Genomic DNA, 22,335 nt, shown 5'->3' with positions numbered 1-22,335 from the left:
AATATCATACTCCAGACACAAGTGAGTTTTGCAAGCGAAAGACTGTAACACATGTATAAGATATACGAACTGTAGTATGTCTCCGAAGTGTGATCATGTTACCAGGTTAAATATATACATGTATACTCCTAAAATATGCAAAATAAATATACATGTGTGCTCCAAAATACCGAATAACGGTGTAAGGGCATCTAGTCGGTGTCCCTGTAGCCCAGAGGGACACGGCTCACATGAACCCGCCCGATAATTGCATGTAGGAGAATGCCTCCTCGTCATCCTCGAAGTCTGGCTCCACCTCGTAGGCATCACCACCACCTGCAGCTAAGACAGAGTCCGGTTGGTGTGTACAACACCGTCCTGCAACGTGGGAGTAAGTGATCAACTCGGTGGAGCTATAAAGCAAAGGTTAACATGTCATCAATTCATTTAGGAATGATAAAGCAATACAACAAGCATTCCTAAGTACTCTGGTTAATGCAAGGATGTTATGTATTAACGATGTATGCCCTCTCCTACACTCCCTCTGCAAACTTCATCTCACGGTCGCAGCATGCATCCCTTCCACAGTGCTCAACTCCAACGCCAAAGACACATGCAATGCAGTGCATGAACATGATTACTGAGTTCTTATTAGACTTTTTCATACAGCAAGGTTGGGAAGCTAAGGTACCTCCTTTATATCATTTTCCGAACAATGATCCATTATAGGGTTGTTAGTCCTAGTACATCTCATACGATGTTGCGGTTCTAGGTCACTACAAAGGGCTCATCACCTGATCGGTGTAGGCCTAGTTTATACTCTAGTTGTTACGGAAAGGCTCATCGCCTCAACGCAGGCTCAGAGTACGCTCGAGGACACTACAAAGGGCTCGTCACCTGATCAGTGTAGGTCGACAGCTCAAATACAGTATCCCATACCACCGTATTCAGCTCACGAGGTGGTGTTGTTCACTGGTCACTATGGGGAGGGTTGTTGCCCCAGCGTAGGCCTACTACTCGACCACGGTGTCCCATACCACCATACCTGGCTCATGAGTCTTAGCGGATCGAGGTACCAAGGTTAAACAGGCTTTTCACTGGTGAGTTTGGTACCTTAGGTTCAAGCAGTAGCGTCCATACATGGTGAACATACATCGGGTCAATCGGGTTACTTAATGATCTCGACTAGTACGAGCGTCGTCGAGCCGATCAACATGGAGTGTGTAAGCACTCGTATGGCCTAACCACTGTTGGCAACCTAAGTACGACTCGGATTCATCGATCACGTCCGGTGTGGCGAAACAACCTCACCCACCAATCCAGGACCTGTTACCGATTGCTTGGACTATACCATAGTCCCAAACACACTCCAAATACAATAGGAATACATATATACTAATCTAAAATAGCATATAGCAACCAACTTAAATATAAGTTTCATTTGAGCATTTCAACAAACACATAGTGTGCATATTAGCGTACATAGGCATTTCAACCATAAAGCACGTAGTAGTGTATAGGATACATAAAGGAAAACTATAACCATTGTTAAGGGAATTGAGAATCCTATCTCAACACCCTCATTACATGTATTTTAACAAGTAGATCCTCATTGAGGCATTTTATCAAACACTTAGACTACACATAGTACATACATGTAATAACTTAGTTAAAACACATGTTATAGCAAATCCTCACAAGGAGATGCCACGTATACCACGATCATACATTTACAATCAATAATCATGGCAAGCACGAATCATAATTCCATATTCATTTAAGCATTATATCAAACATTTGGAATGTATTAAAATCAACATAGTTTACATACATATGTAATATACAGAAACATCGAATCTAAGCATGTGATAGCATTCAAGTCAGTCATAAATCATTAACTGACATTGAAAGCCTTGAAAACCATAACCTAAATATTTATAGTCCACACCTTTCGCTGGTAGACTCGAAATGAACTCAGTTTAAAAGCTAAGTCTTTGTCTAAGACACTGCAACAACCTATAACAGAGAATAGGTTAACTATTTCACCATTTACACTATTGAAAATCCTAAAACAGATTAAGGTTAGGTTTTTTTACCTAAGAACGGAATCGAAATCGCCGGAATAGCGACACGAGAAGGGTAGTTAAGCACGTAGAGTGATGGGATTGAATCCTAGGAAGAAATGCTGACTCTCTCTCTTACTTTCTCTCTTCTCTCTTAAGGTTTTTCAAATTCGTATGGAATGAGAGAGAGAGGGTTTAAGGCACTTATATAGGCTCAAACGTGAGCTCAATGGCCCTAGGGCCATGGTATACTTAAGTTATAGCCAAAACCCATCTGTTTCGGCTCAACAAAGCACTTCTGAATGCCCCTTTTCTACGTGCGGTTGGACTTAAGCTTCCCGACATTAGATCTAGGTCAAACTAAGTTTTCAGTTCGATCGGATTTACAGATCGACCGTGGTGAACCAGTTTTAGTTCAACGGTCACCGATACTCGATCAGGGCCACAAGTGTACTAACATGTGTTACAAATTTTTTCTGATCCGAGGGTGTAATTGGGTCAGATTCCAACGGTCTAAATCCTTAGATTTGGCCTACAAGTGAAACGACTCAATTCACTTAAGTCCCAGTTTATTTTCTAAAGATATTCGCGTTTCTCACACACTTCGCTCCGGGCTCAAGTTGTGCATTTTTGGGTATCATTAAGACTTGATTTCTGAGATGGTTGTCGAGCCCAGTAAGATGGTCATACCGGTATAGTTTTGCGGTCATCGGACTTTCGACGCGAGGTCTTGGTCCGATATGAAGTTTCAATGCGCTCTCGAGGGCAACCGGGTTTAGAGATTGATTCCAAATTTTAGGGTAAAGTAGCGTCAATGATTCTGCATGTTTTGGGTCTTGCAGATCATATTTAAAGTGATTAGTGCTCATTTCACAGGTAATCTAGTTTAATACTAGTTAATTTTTGCTTAATTTGTAAAGGATTTGGTGCTTTGTGATTTCTGCCTGATGTAGTACTCGGGTCTCTGTACGAATTTTTTTGAAATGTTTTATCCTAACACAGCTTGAGAAGAAAACCCAACAATTTCCTTCGAGAATGATCAAAAAGCATTTCACGACCCATGTACTCTTCAGTTCATTCACTAAGTTGCCCTACATTTATTAGTCTCTAACAAAAAGTTAATGCCCATCTCCTCCTCGCATAACCCCTGCTTATACATTGAATAAAGACTATTAATTGACCTTTTTCAATTGCTTCTTTCTTACACAATCTAACACATGATGACTATACTAGTTGAATCCTTCATCTTTTTTTTCTTTTTTAGAGATTGATCCTGGATTTCAGGGTAATTGATGTTTTATTTAAATCAACCTGATTTAAATGATCTTAAACTCGCAAGTATACGAATCAGATGTAGATATGGTACGTATTACGAGATCGTTCCCACGAGGACTGGTTGTCACAATTCAAAATTAAAGACTCTTCTTAAGTAATCCAACAAATATTTGAGATAGTAATTGAGTAAACTAAACAAAAATCAATGGAAAAATAACCAAGAATAATGAGGAAAGTTCAATCAAAGAGAAGACTAGGACTTTCGAATCCACCCCTAATTATCATAAACCTTATTTTACCTGTTGATTCACCCTAATCCAGATTGATATCAAAATAAATAAAGCACACTCTATGTCCTTGGTCGGGTACACAGAATGTATAATTCCTTAAAGCATATGGATCACATCTTCCCATCCATGGTCAGGCATGGAGAGATGTAGATTCCTGTTTCTTCCTCTATAGGAACCTGTTCATGGTCAGACACAAGCACCTAGAATAATATTCCAAACAATATCCATAACTAGATTTTGGTTAAATTCATAGCATGGAGAAGTACGAAAATTCCAATCAAGTACACCAGAGAAAGAAACAAATCAATTAAATTAACATGAAATCAACACATAACAAGGGTTATTCAAATTAGGGGCTTCACCTCAGCCCTAGCTAAAAGATTAGCAATCCATGAATTCAAATAAAAAGAAAGAAAAATAAAATTGATACAAGGAAAACATCTCTCTTCTCTTTTCTTCTCTTTTTCTTCTCTTTTCTTCTCTTTCTCTTCTCTGGATCTGTTCCCTCGCTCTCCTCCCCTATTGTCTACGTTTTTCATCTCTTTTTATAGCTGCTGGAGTGGCTGGAATGGAGAAAATCAGGTTTGGAAAGTTGTCATATGCGCAGCGAAAGCCCTTTTCGCAGTAAACTTCTGTACCTGCATAAGTCCCTCATTCTTTGCACATTATCAGTAAAATCAATGCCTCCTGGGACGTTTTTGGCTGGTCTATATGATGGACGGATTAGATCTTCCATCTGATCGACGAGGGTGGGCCACAACCGCCAGGAAGTCCGTTTTTTACGGACGTCCGTAAGCCTTCGCACGTCCGGCGCTGTGATGCTCGGTGGCCCCCACGTAAGCATTTTTGGGGAAATCCAAACCATCCATTGGATGCACGACGAAATTTTGGTTAGATATGAATGGTTTTGAACATCCATTGACGCGACCCATAGAAGAAATTACAATAAAATCAATTTTGAACTTCATAGGATAGTCCACTTGTGGCCTCTGTATCTCACACGTGTGCACGTATGGGCAAAAACTGTAAACATGGTTTTGTAGATATTGAACCCTTCTACACGATGAACGGCTTGGATCAGACGTACATGCTACCGGTGGGGCCCACAGCGGTCCGTAAAAACAGACTTTTCGTCCGTTACACGCGCCAGAAACGGCAACTGCCGTTTTTGAAAAAGGAAGTCGGGTCAGCAGCGCTGACCGACTTAGGTCCGTTCGGTGCCCGGGCAGTGCACATGTGCACTATGTACACACGTTATACATATGGGGTCCACTGTGATTCTTTAGAGAAATCCAATCCATCCATCCTGTTTCTCACCTTATTTAAACCGTCTGGGTCAATTTTGAAGTATATCCAGATTATAGGTGGGCCTAAAATTGAAGATTAATGGGCTAATCTATCCGTTGGCCCACTTCTCGAGATATCCAATGGTTGAAATTTAATATGTACGGTTTATTTATGGCATCCAGGCTATGCATGAAGTTTCAAGTCAATCGGATGGCGGGAACCATGTGATCTTGCATTCTGGACCATTTTTGGGCCTTTTTAACGTGAACGGCTTGATTTCCTCGGGTCCCTGGCATGTGAATTCTTCAGTCTTAGTTCTCTGGAGTGCGTCCCTTGCTCTGGTGACTTTGGAACATCAAATCCACGCTTGTAGTACTCTTTTTCCATCAACGCTCCTGATTTCATCCTGTAACAAAAATATAATTAAAATATTCCATTAAGCATTATCATGTATGTAAAATCATGCACTAATTAGGGTCTGATATGCAATATTCGACCCTCATCACAACCCCCAACCAGCATTTTGCTAGTCCCGAGCAAAACATGCGAAAAAATAATTTCAGAAATAAAGGACAATTCCTGTGAACCCGAGTGACTTGTGAATAGAACGTCGAGGCGCGAGAATTCTAAGATTCATGAATGGTGCACAGAATTTTTCTTTCTAGAATCAAGCTCACGATAAACTTCATAATCAATTTCAAAATATTAATCCATTAATTAGAATATTCTAAATATTGAGTTCCATGAGTGTATAATGTCATCTCGGTTTACTCTCATTAAGAGATCCAATTGTCAATTTCATGATATCATTAGTAATTAACAATGGAATGCATGACAACTGAAACCAACACTTGCCTGATAGGTTAACTTTTCATTCTATCAGCCTTTGATTTTTTTATGAACAGTAACGCCAAGGAAGGGAATTAAATCCTCACCTATAGGGAGCAAACCTATGGTAAAGATTGTACACCTAACCCTTTTCTCATGTCAACCATGGGGAATCGAATCTTCATCTATAGGGAGCAAACCTATGGTGAAGATTATATGACTTACGCTTTCTCTCAATTCTTAGTTATAGACCGAAGCTAAAAATTTCAGGCTGGTTCCTTTCATGCTTAGTGATTACCAAGTTAATCATTCAATGTTGAAACGGAACCTTAATGTGCAACCGAGATGTGATATGTGAGATCATGACTCAATCAATGTTTAAAAGTTCTAATTATGGGTTAACAATTCAAACTTAACTGTGAAATCTAACGGATGGCTGAATCCAAGAGTTATAAATTACCGACATTCTGTACCTTGCAATGTTAAAATCACCCTTATCCTTCAAAATCACTTCAAATGCACAAGAAATTCCATAAAAATTTAAAAATTTTCACAATTTGTGCTCAAGACCAAGAAAATACTGATGAGGTAACCTAATCGCCCACCCCCAACCTAAAATCTACATTGTCCTCAATGTAAAAGAAATAAACATGCAATGCATATGGGACAACGAAAATAAAAGAGGAGCGATGGACAAATAGTACAGGAATGAAAGAATCTAGAGGCTTTCCAAAAAAAATATCCATGTAAGAGCGAGTCAGCATAAGAGAGAAATCAACAAAAGCAAAATGATAAAAACATAAAAAGAAAATCCTATCTATACCACTTTCGCAGGTGCTCTCGATTGCATTTAACGTATGCAACAAGCCTTTAAACCCCTAGGTTACCCCTAGTGGACGAGTTGTAGTCTCGTGAGGGTTTGCAGCAATGCTACCCACAAACATTGAACTAATGAATGAGAAAAGTGAAATGGAATGAAAAACTGGGTTGCCTCCCAGGAGCGCTAAGTTTAACGTCTTCAGCCAGACAAGAATGGACCATGAACTAATCAATCTTGATAACCTGGGTCCGCCAAATAAATTTCCTCAACATCTTGATTAACCAATCCCAGACTTTTTGGGAACAACTTGAACCGTGCTATTTGAAATGGGGTAGACATCCAACAATTTAAGCACCTCCGCTCGAATGACTTCTTTCATGTCTAACAACCTAAGCACCTCCGTTGGAATGATACCAACGTCTAACAATCTAAGCACCTTCGCTCGAACATCCTTTTTTTTGTTAGGGTTAAGCCCCCTTTGCATTTCACGCGATGTTTCTGCATTTTCTTCAAGATCAGTATGATGCATACACAAAGTGGGGCTTACTCCCTTCATGTCCTCTATCGTCCACCCAATAGCTGCCTTATATTCTCTAAGCACTTTAAGTAACTTGTTCTTCTGTTCCTTCTCAAGGTTAGACATTTTGATGACAGGTAGCGTCTCAGACGGACCTAAAAATGTATACTTGAGGTTTTTAAGCAATTGTTTAAGGTAAAGTTCAGGTGGTTTCTCAATAGATGGGACCGGTTTAGACTCAGAGGGTGGAAGAGGTTCCACTTTCGCTTTCCATTTGACAGTCTCCATTATAGGAGTAGAATCGAGCAATGCATTGACTTCTTGGATGGAATTCTCTATGTCAAAATCCATGCCAAAATGTGCTAAGCAAGTCTCAAGTGCGTCTTCGGAAGATTGAAGGAAAGATTCATGCACTAGACTCTCAATCATGTCCACTTCACATATATCCTCCGAGTCTGCTGGTTGTTGTGCAGCATTGAAAACGTTGAGCTTGATCTTCATGTTACCAAAGGACAACTTCATAACTCCATTCCTGCAATTTATGATAGCATTGGATGTGGCCAAGAATGGACGTCCTAAGATAACCGGGATTTGACTTGTAGGATTCTGGACAGGTTGAGTATCTAGAACGATGAAATCCACTGGAAAATAAAACTTGTCAACCTAGATTAGCACATCTTCAATAATACTACGGGGCACCTTGATAGATCTATCAGCTAGTTGTAATGTTATTTTAGTTGGTTTCAGCTCACCAAGTCCTAGCTACTCATAGACCGAATATGATAACAAATTAACAGTGGCCCCTAAATCAAGCAACGCTTTCTGAACCTTATGCTCTCCTATGACACAAGAAATGGTAGGAGCTCCTAGATCCCTAAATTTAGGAGGAGTGTTGTTTTGAATCATGGAGCTGAGTTGCTCTGCAAGGAAGACCTTCTTATGAACATTCATCTTACGCTTTTGAGTGCATAAATCTTTAAGAAACTTAGCGAAGCAGGGACTTGCTTGATAGCATCAGGCAATGGAATGTTGATTTGGACTTACTTAAACATGTCCAATATCTCATTAAAGTTGTTTCCTTTCCTAACCGGTGCCAGACGTTGAGGAAAAGGTGCTTTAGGCACACAAGATGGCACATGAGTGGTTCCTGGAGAGTCAGCGTGTTGTTGGTCTTTGGATGCACTAGTATGTCTCTCTATTTCATTTTGATCTTCCGCATTGGACTTTGATTCTTCCCTAGGCATATCTACTTTGTTCTCGATCTGTTTACCGGACCTAAGGGTAATGATTGATTTGGCTTGCTCATGATATTGTTCTTGGTTTGAATTAGAGCCAATCTCATACTGTCCTTTTGGATTTACCACAGGTTGACTAGGGAACTTGCCCTTCTCTCTCTCACTCAATGTGGCAGCAAGTTGACCCAACTGTACTTCTAGCTTGGCAATGGATTGCGCATTTGCATGTAAACTCTGCTGGTTAGCTAGTAAAGTATGTTGGGTGTCTTTTTGAAATTGAAGTGAACTCTGCATAAAAAGATTGAGTGTATCCTCAAGAGATGGTTTCCTAGATTGTGGAGGCACTTGTTGATACTGTGAGAACTGCTGAGGTTGTTGACTGCCAACTTGGGAGTAAGGTTGCATAGGAGGATTTTCAGATGGTCCTCCTTGTTGTGGTCCTTTTGCCCAAGAAAAATTTGGATGCCTAGCCCACCCTGGATTGTAGGTGTTTGAGTAAGGATTATTCTCAGTTCTCTGAAAGGTGTTCATAGCATGTACTTGTTCAGAGAGAAATTCTGGAAATGCTGAACTAGATGGACAAGACTGCGTAGGATGGGCGAGATTAAAACATATGGCACATGACTCGACTTGAGTTGTTTGTGGAGGTCCATTGTTTAACATTAAAGCATCCACTTTCTTTGTCAGGCTATCAATTTTGGCATAAAGATCTGGCGTGACTCCTACCTCATATATACCCCCTTTCTTCAGTGGTTGAGGGCTTCTTTCACCTCTATTTGAATAGTCCCATTGCTGGGAGTTTTCAATAAGGTTTCAAAGAAATTCCAAGCTTCGACATCACTTTTGGTCATGAATGACCCTCCACTAGTGGTGTCAACCATGCGACGGTTCTGGGGTGTCAGACCGTCATAGAAGTATTGAACCTGTTGCCACTTTTCAAAACCATGGTGTGGACATTTAAGAAGTAAATCCTTCCATCTTTCTCAACATTCATGAAAGTGCTCACCCTCTTTTTGTGTGAAATTCGTAATTTCTCTACGGAGAGCATTAGTTTTGTGAACCGGGAAGAACTTGTTTAAGAACTTCTTAGACAGTTGGTCCCATGTAGTGATAGACCCAACTCCTAGAGAATTCAACCATGCTTTCGCCTTATCCTTCAAAGAAAAAGGAAAGAGGCGCAAACGGATCGAATCGTCTGAAAAGTTTTGGAACTTAAAGGTGGAGCAAATGTCTAAGAATTCTTTCACATGATGATATGGATCCTCCTTATCTGAACCATAAAAGGAGGGCAACAATTGTATGACCCCAGGTTTAAGTTCAAAGTGTGCTGCCGTGGTGGCAGGCAACACTATACATGAAGGCGCATTGAATTGGACAGGAGCTGAATAATCTCTAAGAGCTTTAGTTCCATTCTCTTCCGCCATTTCAAATAGGATGTTTCTAAATCTTCTACGAAAGGTTCTTTCTATTTCAGGATCAAAAGGTGCTAGTTCTATGTTCAGAGATCTACGTCCTAGCATAAACTATGTTATCAATATAAGAAAGAAAACTAAACTAAGATGCAACCTAAGATGAATAAAACTAAAAATAAAAGTTATGAATTCCTAAAAACAAGAGAAAGCTATGTAAACGAGAATTGGAAGGAAGAACCCGGAAAAGGCGATGATGAATGTCTGAAGATTTGAGAGCTCCTCCTTTTGAAGACAATCTTATTTAGCAGCTTCCTTCCTCAATTCCTGTAAACATAAAAAATAAAAATAAATTAAATTTCCTAAAATAATGCTAGAAAAAATCCTAAGCAACGGTTAATTTCTAAAAAAGAAAGTTTCCAATCTTAGAAATAAAAAGCTAAGTTAGTTTCTAAAAGGGAAATTTTTTTTTCTAAAACTAGAAAATAGAAAGTTACTTGAAAGAAGAATCAAAATCTAAAATTTAAAAAAAAAAAGAAATTTATAAAAAAAGAAAGCTTAGAAATAGAAAATTTCTAAAACATAAATAAATAAATAAATAAATAAAACCCTAATTCTAAAAATAGAAATTAGAAAAAAATAGAAAATTTGGAAAGAGATTACCAAATTAGTAGTTTATGTCAGGTCCCTACAAAACAGGAAATAGGTTAGTTTCTAAAAAAAATTTAACCTAAAGTTAGTAAAAAACCTAAGACTATGAATTATGATAAGAGAGAATCCTAAATCCAATTGGACCGGCAACGGCGCAAAAAACTTGATGTTTTATTTAAACCAACCTGATTTAAATGATTTTAAACTCGCAAGTATACGAATCAGATGTAGATATGGTACGTATTACGAGATCGTTCCCACGAGGACTGATTGTCACAATTCAAAATTAAAGACTCTTCTTAACTAATCCAACAAATATTTAAGATAGTAATTGAGTAAACTAAATAAAAATCAATGGAAAAATAACCAAGAATAATGAGGAAAGTTCAATCAAAGAGAAGACTAGGACTTTCGAATCCACTCCTAATTATCATAAACCTTGTTTTACCTGTTGATTCATCCTAATTCAGATTGATATCAAAATAAATAAAGCACACTCTATGTCCTTGGTCGGGCACACAGAATGTATAATTCCTTAAAGCATATGGATCACATCTTTCCATCCATGGTCAGGCATGGAGAGATGTAGATTCCTGTTTCTTCCTCTATAGGAACCTGTTCATGGTCAGACACAAGCGCCTAGAATAATATTCCAAACAATATCCATAACTAGATTTTGGTTAAACTCATAGCATGGAGAAGTACGGAAATTCCAGTCAAGTACACCAGAGAAAGAAACAAATCAATTAAATCAACATGAAATCAACACATAACAAGGGTTATTCAAATTAGGGGCTTCATCTCAGCCCTAGCTAGAAGATTAGCAATCCATGAATTCAAATAAAAAGAAAGAAAAATAAAATTGATACAAGGAAAACATCTCTCTCTCTCTCTCTCTTCTTCTCTTTTCTTCTCTTTCTCTTCTCTTGATCTGTTCCCTGGCTCTCCTCTTCTCTACGTTTTGCATCCTTTCTTATAGCTGCTGGAGTGGCTGGAATGGAGAAAATCGGGTTTGGAAAGCTGTCGTATGCGCAGCGAAAGCCCTTTTCGCAGCAAACTTCTGTACCTGCATAAGTCCCTCATTCTTTGCATTTTTTCCGTAAAATCAATGTCTCCTGGGACGTTTTTGGCTGTTCTATATGATGGACGGATCAGATCTTCCATCTGATCGAAGATGGTGGGCCACAACCGCCCGGAAGTCGGCTTTTCGCGGACGTGCGTAAGCCTTCGCACGTCCGGCGCTGTGATGCTCGGTGGGCCCCACATAAGCGTTTTCGGGGAAATCCACCCCGTCCATTGGATGCACGACGAAATTTCGGTCAGATATGGATGGTTTTGAACATCCATTGACGCGACCCATAGAAGAAATTACAATAAAATCAATTTTGAACGTCATAGGACAGTCCACTTGTGGCCTCTGTATCTCACACGTGTGTACGTATGGGCACAAACTGAAAACATTGTTTTGTAGCTCTTGAACCCGTCTACACGATGAACGGCTTGGATCAGACGAACGTGCTACCGGTGGGGCCTACAGCGGTCCGTAAAAATGGATTTTTCGTCCGTTACACGCGCCAGAAACGGCAACTGCCGTTTTTTTGAAAAAGGAAGTCGGGTCAGCAGCGTTGACCGACTTAGGTGCGTTCGGTGCTCGAGTAGTGCACATGTGCACTATGTACACACATTATACATATGGGGTCCACTGTGATTCTTTAGAGAAATCCAATCCATCCATCCTGTTTCTCACCTTATTTAAACTGTCTGGGTCAATTTTGAAGTATATCCAGATTGTAAGTGGGCCTAAAATTGAAGATTAATGGGCTGATCTGTCCGTTGGCCCACTTCTCGAGATATCCAATGGTTGAAATTTAATATGTACGGTTTATTTATGGCCTCCAGGCCATTTATGGAGTTTCGAGCCAATTGGATGGTGGGAACCATGTGATCTTGCATTTTTGATCATTTTCGAGCCTTTTTAACGTGAACGGCTTGACTTCCTCGGATCCCTGGCATGTAAATTCTTCTGTCTTAGTTCTCTGGAGTGCGTCCCTTGCTCTAGTGACTTTGGAACATCAAATCCACGCTTGTAGTACTCTTTTTCCATCAATGCTCCTGATTTCATCCTGTAACAAAAATATAATTAAAATATTCCATTAAACGATATCATGTACGTAAAATCATGCACTAATTAGGGTCTGATATGCAATATTCGACCCTCATCAATTATCAGCCGTACCAAGGCATGAATGTAGACAATAGTCAATACATTGTGATATATCATATGATATCAACACTTTTACAGTAAAATATTTTACCGTTCCGTCGATAGATGCAATAATATATTGATGATAAGTAAACACACTAAACCTTTTTAAAAAAATGAAAAATATCAACTTTTTCTTTAATTCCTATGTTGAGATCGCTAATGAGATACACTTAGATGTAATTTCATCAATATATATTATATCCACATTGTTCATTATTTATTTATTTATTTATTTATTTTGCAATTTCATTTTATAGAGTGTTCCCAAAAATGAGGAAGATTCAATACTTATGTGGACCTCAAAAAGTTTTCGATGGCATATGTTCAATCCCCATTGCTAGCTGTGGCGTGGTCCATTTCTGCTTTGGATCTGCCTAATTTTTTTGTCTCATTTCATAAAATGATCATGCAAGATGGATGGATAGTTTGGATATACACATACATTGTGGTTTACCCTTAAAACTATACCACATCAACACACCTCCGTCAATCCATTCCATGCAGTGATTTTAAAGGATTATTATGATTTCACAGTTAGTAATTTCAATCAAAGGTAAGAAGTAATTATGTGAGTTTTACACTACAATATTGTAATAGTACTCCATGATCTAAACAAGCTCATGCAATTCATTTTGAGTTGTTATAGAAGAAAATCACATATTTGGGAGGGAAATTGAAATGAAATGTGAAAAATAGCTTGGTTATGTCTTTCTTTCTACTCTATTTATTACTTATAACTTATTAAAACATACTTGTAATTCATGATTATTCATGATTTGGATGCAAATCATGGATTTTAAGATTCACATTTTTAAGTTGGAGAAAATTGAAGAAATTATGAAAAATCTTTATATCTTTCATTTTCACCCTTTTAAATTGAAACTATGGGGTTAAAAAATCACAACACTCTAGTTATAAGCCTATCTATAGATTTATGACATCTTTCGTAAATTTTAAATAAAAATTATCAAAAATAATTTTAGAAACATTTTTTTAAAAGATATTGATTTATCATTATATGTTGATTTATATATAAGTTTAAAAGTGTATACTGTTATTTATGAAAATAAACATATTTTAATTAAAATATATAAAAAGTCCAATGCTCGTGATCGATAGCCTGTTGAATACAATCCTCATGCTTGAGATTTTTTCCTTTAATCGACCCTTGATTTAAAGTCCTAAGTTGTTAGATGATATCATAAATCTACTATACTCAATATATATCAAGCGACTTTGATTTATTAGTGAGATAGTGTAAGTATGTAACATATATTAGTGCATTGAATAAATATTAATAGAATGTTTATTGATAAAAAATAAAAAATATAAAAAATAAAAATATATTGAAAATTAATCAGATGATGTTAATTGTTATTTTAACACTTTATTTTTCTCTATTTGCAATTGTGCAAGTGGGTGAGAACTAAAGTCAACTAGACATTGGTTGCCAGCACATATATCAACTTCTTGGTAATCAACTTTAATGGAAATGTAAATATTGAGAGCATATGTTAAAGAGCAATGGAGTGTCCCTTTCGAAGGAATAGATGATAGGAGTGCATCGAAAAATATTATTGATTATCCTAGTATTCTGAAAGAAGTGAGGGTATTGACGAGGTAGCGAAGAAATGACTGAATGTGAGATAGAAGTGAGCTAAGCATGAGATAGAAGCGAGGTAGGAGCTAATGCATCATGTATAGAGTTTAGGGGGAGCAAAGAAGGGAAAGTGTGATTGTTGGGCATAGAAGTGTCACCCAGACGTGATCTATACGCGAATCAACATGCATAGAGAGAAAATTCGAACAAACACATAACACAACGATTTACGTGGAAAAACCCTTACGAGAAAAAAACCACAGCATAAAGGGACAAGCAATCCACCATGAAATTGAAATTATAAGAGATGGAATCAACTTATATGAAAACCCTAGAGTTGAAAATCTTAAATCCCCTTTCACGAAACCCCATCTTTCTTGAAAACAAGTTTCTAATCACCTTGTATTACCTTAATCTCATATTACACTCATTTATATAACCTAGATCCATAATTAAAAACAAAACCGCGCACTTATGTAAAAGTTACGCAAAACTGTCGATAGGACCATCGATAGGATTGACTCCAATCAAGGGCCCTTCAATTGAATCGACCACACTTTTGATTGAATCCAAAGTTCTCAAAATCGTCCATAGAGAAAATTTATACTTTTGGATTTTCTTGATCAAATCAAAAGCCTCTTCGATCTAATTGAATATGACCAAAACAGTCCAACGAGCAATTAAGGAAAAACCAAAATTTCTCGATCGAAACGAACAGGGTGTCAATCCTATCGAAAATTCATGTTCAACATAGATTAAAGGCACCCAATTTCAATAATCTTCACCGTGTCTTTAATCTCCATGCTCCATTACTCCAAGCCGCTTCCTCTATCTATAATAATCTCCATCATATCTTCATCATCGCTTCTTATGCACACTATATTTTCATCAAACCTTTGCTAAGCGTAGATAAGTTGAGTAAAATCTAAACTTCTCTGCATGAATAACTTTCGTAGGCATGTCGGTTTGATTCATGCGGGTGTGGATCTTCTCAAGAGTAACATTGCCTTTTTTAAACACTTGTTAGAAAAAAAATGATGATGAGCATTAATATGTTTAGTATATAAATAGTATACCGAGTTCTTTGCCAAATTGATAGCACTCTCGTTGTCATAGTGCACATGCACGACTTCTTACTGAAGCCCCGACTCATTTATCATTCCTTTCAACCAGGCACCTTCTTTGAATACATCAATCACTTCCATGTACTCATCTTCGGTTGTGGAAAGAGCAACCACATACTAAAGCTTCGACATCCAACTAATTGCTCCAGCTGATAACACGAACAAGAAACCAAAAGTTGACATTTTATTGTTAACATTCCCTACATAATCAAAATTTACATAGCCTACTAGTTTCTCCTCTGACTTTTCAAATGTAAAGACGTAGTCCTTCGTACCTCATATGTAATGAAGTAGTCATTTCACTGACTTCCAGTGTTACTTATCGGGGTTGGACATATATCTACTCATAATACCCATTGCATGTAAAATGTTTGGTCTCATATAGACCATAGCGTACATTAAATTACTAATTGCGCTCAAGTATGACACATGAGACATGTATTGCTTTTGTTCATCTGATGCAAACACTACTATGAAGAAAAGCCAAAGTGAACAACGGGGAGAGTGCTAATTGGTTTTGCCTTGTCTATTCCAAACCTAAGTATGATCTTCTTAAGATACTCCTTTCGAGATAACCATAGTCTGCTCTTTTCTTTGTCCTTCTGTAAGCCGATGCTGAAAATTCTCTTTGCAACCTCATATCTTTCATTTCGAATGTCATGGATTATTAAGCATTTAATATATTGATCTAATACACGCTATGGTTGACGATAAACATATTATTAACATATAATACTAGTATAATGAATTATCCATTACTAAGTGCTCTGAAGTAAATATGGTGATTGAATTTACTTCTAGTGAACCATTGGCTCAAGATAAAAGAAGTAAACTTTTTGTACCATTGCCTTGGAGACTGTTTCAGGCCATGTAATGACCTCCTCGACATGCAAACCATATTCTCTGACCCCTGTATCTCAAACTCTTCTTGTTGCTTGAGGTAAATCTGTTTTTTCCAATTTTATACGTATGAAAGCAGTTTTAATATCCAACTGCTCCGGTTCAATATTGTATTGGGTAACCAACGCCAACATAAATTTGATAAATATCTGCTTGACAACATGTGCAAAAATCTCACTGAAGTTGATACCCTCATTTTGTGCATGACCTTTTCGCTACCAATATGGCCTTATACATATTATGTTTCTTTCAATAAACTCACTTGCATCTGATCATTTTATGCCTAACAGGAAGCTACATCAGCTCCCGTGTCTTATTCTTATACAGATAATCCATCTCATCCTACATCGTTGTCATCCACATATCTGCATTTACGTCAATAAAAGCCTCATGAAAAGTATACGGGCCCCCCTCATCCATAATGAAGGTGAATGCAACATTTAAGTTATCTCTATATCTCAATGGTAACCTGCGATCTCGCAGTGGATTTCTCCTGACAGGTGGTTGCTCTACTTGCTCTTGTATTTCTTTTTACGACTCGACTTTTGTAAGTATCTCACCTTTGTCGATTTCAACATCAATTACCAATGATTTTTTTCATTTCTTTGTGTTTATCCTGACGGAATAAGAAATTTTCATCAAATTTGATGTCTCAACTCATTGTGATTTTTTGTGTGGCCCGGTCATATAACTTGTATCCCTTCACACCATCACCATAGCTAATAAAGGTACACTTCTTTGACATTTGGTTTATATTATCTCTCTCAACAAATGGTATATGGGAGTAAGCATCACAAAAAATACAAGCGGCCATGAGTAATATGTTTCATGACTACTTCATACTTCTTTAGAAATTTTACAATCAATAGTCATAGATAAGACCGATTCACCAAATAACAAACCGTGTTAATGACCTCAGCCCATAGGTCATTGCTCAATGCAGCATTACTTAACATGCTTTGGCCATCTCTAAAAGAGTTTGATTCATATATTCCGCAACACTATTCTGCTATATCAAAAACTCCTGAAGCTCGATTGCACACTCCAACGACGGTGAAGCTACGGTTGCGTCTGGCATCACTGCACGCATCAATCGTGCATAAGCTTATAAAGCTTAGAGGGTGGTGTAAGTGTGTGCGCAATATGAGCGTGCTCGGAATGCAAGGTCAGAGAATGCGGAATCATACCGATGAACACATGTATGCAATCAGCCATGCCAAGGCTATGCGTGCAAAACATGAATGCAATCGGCCATATCAAGGCCATGCGATGCGAGAATGCAAATCAAGCATGTCAATCCTCATCCACATATCAATGCGGCTCCTCACTAGAGCATCAAATCGGTGCGGTTCTCAGACGGATAATCACCGGGTCAAGTACACTCTACGTCGCTTGCCATCCCATCCGGAAGCACAACTGGGAGAGTGAAAGAGACCTCACTATCCGTCTGCTAATATCGGGCCCAGCTCATCGATAGCGGACCGATTCCTCAAGCTAGTCAAACTCAACCTAAAAATTGCCCCCTCACTCAAGCGGGTAAGGTCACACCCCTTTCCAACTGACAACGACGTAGTGGGAGACGTGGCCTACTGGTATACGGCCCTCGCGTGCTTATGTATCCACTCGGTTTCAACGTTGGAGTCATCCTCTGGTACCATCGGGTTTAGGAATTTTCAGCTAGGGACATCTATGGCGCCCCGATGCTAAAAACAATATTTTCGGTATCCAATTCAGTCATCCACGATGTGTCTGTGGAGGCTATGGCCCTGATGTCGCTAGGGCATACAGTAACTACAATCACACAAATGCTAGTGCATGAGTCACACTAGCAGTCATGCAACAGTCTTGCGTGTACCATGCACTTATATGGGGCTACTCCGCCTATCAGGGAGCCCATAAACAGTCCGCCCGAAGGCATATGCTATGATCGGTCACTCCTCATACCAGGCATACATATGATGCATATGATCATGAATCATGGATCTATATTGAACATGTATAAAGAGATGGGCTCTGTGTATGACGGAGATGGGCCTAGACAGCCTACTTACTACAAGTATGGGCCTATCATTGGGCCTTAGGGAGAGTTATAATGCAGACATTTAACCAACATTATCCATTCAATGTGGATGTCAAACCATCATTGCTCGCAAGGCGTAGCCCACTACAATAGTCAGCACATGAACCATGGTAGAATCACGTTGTAATGGACCTCATGTACAACCCATTGGGCCTCGACCCATGGTCCTTTAATACATCAAATGGGCCTTAAACCATGGACTCATATATCTCAAGTGGGTCTTAGTGGGCGGCCACAAATACATTAAGATGGGCCTCAATAAATGGCCTTACACAAATCAAAGTGGGCCTTAATGGACGACCCATAAATACATCAAAATAGGCCTACTCACATGGGCCTCATATGGCAGCCCATGATTGGCAAAATTAGAAGGACAGAGGGTCCGACACACTCATCACCGTGGGCTTGCCTAGGGTGGCCCATATTTGGGGCACATAAATAGGGTGGACCCCACAAAATAAATGAATAGTGTGGATACAAAACATACATTAGTGGGTCCCGTGTGGGCCCACCATAAACGTTTATTTTTTTCCATCCAATATGTGGATAAGGTCACATAGACCCTGGTGAAACCTTATTTATTTGCCATCCAACGGTTCATAAGGTCTCGTGGACCTGGGTAGGGCCATTGTAATATTTATTTGCCTCTGATCTGAGGTCAAGTGGACCAGGGGCCCACCATAATGTTTATTTGCATCCGGCCGTTGATAGGGTCACGTGGACCAAGGGGTCCCTTTGGAATGTTTATTTGCCACCTAAACCGTTCATAGGGTCACGGTCGGGGGGGGGGGGGGGGGTTCAAACATCCAACTCACCCATTATGTGTGTCCCACTTAGGTCAGACCAAGTTTTAGCCGCATCAAAGTTCAGGTAGGCCCCACTAAGTGTTTTTATTTGTTTAGGCATGTCTTCATATGATTTTAAATGGTGTGGCCCACGTGATGCGGATATGGCTGATTTTTGGGGATGGCCCATGGACAAAGGGGACCCATCAAATGCAAGGTGTTGATGTTCGAAACGCATCACGATGGGGGCCCACAGCGGGAGCCGTGAGGCCCAACCGGTCGTCCGCCAGGCAGCCAGCGCAAGCGTTGCCTGTGCCTTCTGTCAGCGACAGCAATTGTTGCCGCTGCTTATATATATAACAACGAAATTCACCCCACCCATTGAATTCCATAGCCCGAGATGGACCAAACAAGTCTAATAGTCAAGGTATTTCATTGCATACAACCATCAAGGGTGGGTTTCAACGGTAAAAACCACTTTTTGCTAAACTATGGCCCACCAGAACCCCAGATTGGGTTTGACTTTTGGCTCAACGCCTAAAATGATCAGAGGAAAGGGATGAACGGCTTGGATTAACTACAAGCATCAAGGAGGGGCCTGCATGAGTGGCCCACCATTTGGTTAGCTCGTTAGTACACCCACATGTCAGCGCACACACTCCATGTTAGCTGCCCCTACCTCACGTCCAGCATCCAGAGATGCTGGACTGCTAGGACAAACACGGCATCATGGTGGGTCCCACATGAACGTGGCCCACCTGATTTGAATCAACCTGATACTTATGTTTTCCCTTCCATTCGGGCCCGCTAATGGGCTGGATGACGTAGATCTAACACATTCATCCAATGGGTCCCACTTGAATATGTGATTCAAGGTGGACCACACTCACCCCTTCATCATCAAATATCATATAAAGAAAGAGAGGGAGAGAGAGGGAGAGACGTGAAAGGGGAGGGACCCTGCCACTAATGGGCCCTCCCTTAAACAGTGCATACATTGTGTGGGTCCCACAACAAGTGGCCCCAAAATTTGAGATCAACGGTAGATCACCCACCTCTTGGCCTTCTCCTTGATTCCTTGGGCTCCTAAGCTCTTTGCCTTCACCTAGGACGGTGGATGATGGGGTTTGGATGGTTGAGATGGAAGATGAGAAGGTGTAGCTGGAAGATGAGAAGGTGAACCACACTTAGGAGGGAGAGGGAAGCTTGGACATGAGAGAGTTTAGGTTGCTTAGGAGATTGTTTGAGTAAATGAGAGAAAGAGAATATTAAGAGTGATGGATGAAGTGGTGGGTGTAAGGAAAAGTGATGGGAAAGTAAGATTGTGTTTGGGTTGGTTTGAAAAATGGGTAAAAGAGGAATGGTGAGGGAGAGAGAGGTTTGACTTATGGGAAAAGGAGGAGTGGGGTAGTTGTACTTGGATAAGGGATACATTTATGGTTGATTGATGGGACTTATTGTAGAGATTCCCTCGAGATTCGCAACGCACGGCGTTTCTTCGGAATAAACGCAAACCGACATCTTCTAGCCTGGGAATCGGGTCGGTGCGTGAGTCGCGTCATTGGAACTAATGCAATGCTCACATATATTCAAATAAAAATAATAATTTAAAAACATGAATTAAACTATGATCGATGAATACCTTCATACTATGCTCACTCATGTAGCCTAAGCGCACATCCACACACATATTGATGTGGATTGTGCTACAGATGTTGCGGCCCCACCTGAAACAATATTCCCAATCAACCTCTAGAGATTGCCCCTCCTTTGTACTTTCATAATAGTGAGTGCTCCCTTTAAAACTTTCATGACACCATCATGGCTGGTAAACTTGCATCCAGAGCACCAAGAGAAATTGAATTTTTTTTTCAAATCTGTAATGTACCTCACATCGGTCAGAGTGCGCTTAGCCCCACCAAACATTTTGATGCGAACAGATCTAATTCTAATCATTTTACAGGCATGATCATTGCCTATAAGAACCAACCTACCATTATACTCACTGTATGAGACGAACCAACTTCAATGAGGGGTCTTGTGGTACGAAACTCCCGTATCCAAAATCTACTCCTAATAGAAGTGACACATCGTGGACACCGATAATGCATTGCAACCATCTAAAACCTTCATGAGATTTCACTGATTTGACTTCCATTGTAGAATTATATGAATTCTCATCCTTATGGGTTTTAAGGGAGTAACAATCATTCTTCATATGTCCAGTCTTTTCGTAATTCCAACACTTCATCTTGCCTCTGCCCTTAGACTTGGATTTCTATCGCGAATTCCCCTTCTCCCACGTAGAAGTTTTTTCTCTAGCAACCAATGTATCCACAGATGAACTCTCGCTACAGTTATTCTTTTTCAAGTACTTTTAATGAAGGGCTGAGATAATGGTTTCGACGCCAATGGTCTCTCTACTGTGACACTGAGTGTTTGCAAAATTCTTGTAAAACTCTGGAAAAAAATTCAATAAGATTAAGACTTGATCATCCTCGTCAATCTTAATATCTACACTCATCAATTTATAAATTATTTTATTGAAGTTACGGATGTGTTCATTGAGATTTGTCACTTCCAACATCTTCACATCGTAAAATCACTTCTTTAGCAATAGGTGATTAGATAGTGATCTTATAATGTAGAGGCTATCCAACTTCTCCCATAATCTTGTAATAGTCATCTCACCTATGACATTATATAAAACCTCATCAGCCAAATATCATTGAATTGTGCTAATTACATTTTGATGTAGTTTATCCCACTATTAATCACTAATAGTATCACAACGCTTCGCTTCTTTAAGTAGTATCTGCGATAATCCTTATTGAATTAGAAGGGATTTGATCTCCACCCTTTGCATTCAAAATTATTTTCATGGCACGGCAATTTCTTGGAACTTACTGGGATAGATACTGAATTTTTCTTACAGTATTAATGAAAAAATCTGAATGAAATAAAATATTCAAAAAATTTACTATAAATTACTAAATAAATTTTAAAATTTGAATATAAAAGTGGAAGCTGAATTATTTTACACTCTAATTATTTGCTTTAAAATCGCGAAATCTCCGAAACTAGCGCGATTTTGAAAATAACGACATCTGGTAGATATTTCTTAGAGAGCGAGACTTGACTACGACGATGGAACCTGCCGACGTGGGCGAGACATTAACCGTAGGCTCACCATAATGTATTCATTGTATATCCACGCCGTCTATAT

General features: G+C 39.2%; 1 protein-coding gene and 1 non-coding gene across 2 annotated transcripts in view; both read left to right on the top strand.

Moving 5' to 3' along the window:
* Positions 1–22,335, top strand: part of LOC131243455 (uncharacterized) — a 121,758-nt gene that overhangs the window by 57,078 nt on the left and 42,345 nt on the right. The window lies entirely within an intron of this gene.
* LOC131244720 (small nucleolar RNA R71) lies at positions 9,234–9,340 on the top strand. The gene has a single exon (XR_009170497.1). It is a non-coding gene; the product is annotated as a small nucleolar RNA R71 (small nucleolar RNA).

The sequence above is a fragment of the Magnolia sinica genome, chromosome 4 (assembly GCF_029962835.1).
Source record: "Magnolia sinica isolate HGM2019 chromosome 4, MsV1, whole genome shotgun sequence".
NCBI classification, from domain to species: Eukaryota; Viridiplantae; Streptophyta; class Magnoliopsida; order Magnoliales; family Magnoliaceae; genus Magnolia; species Magnolia sinica.
The sequence above is the reverse complement of the archived record's forward strand: the minus strand, read 5'-3'. Positions and strand labels throughout refer to the sequence as shown.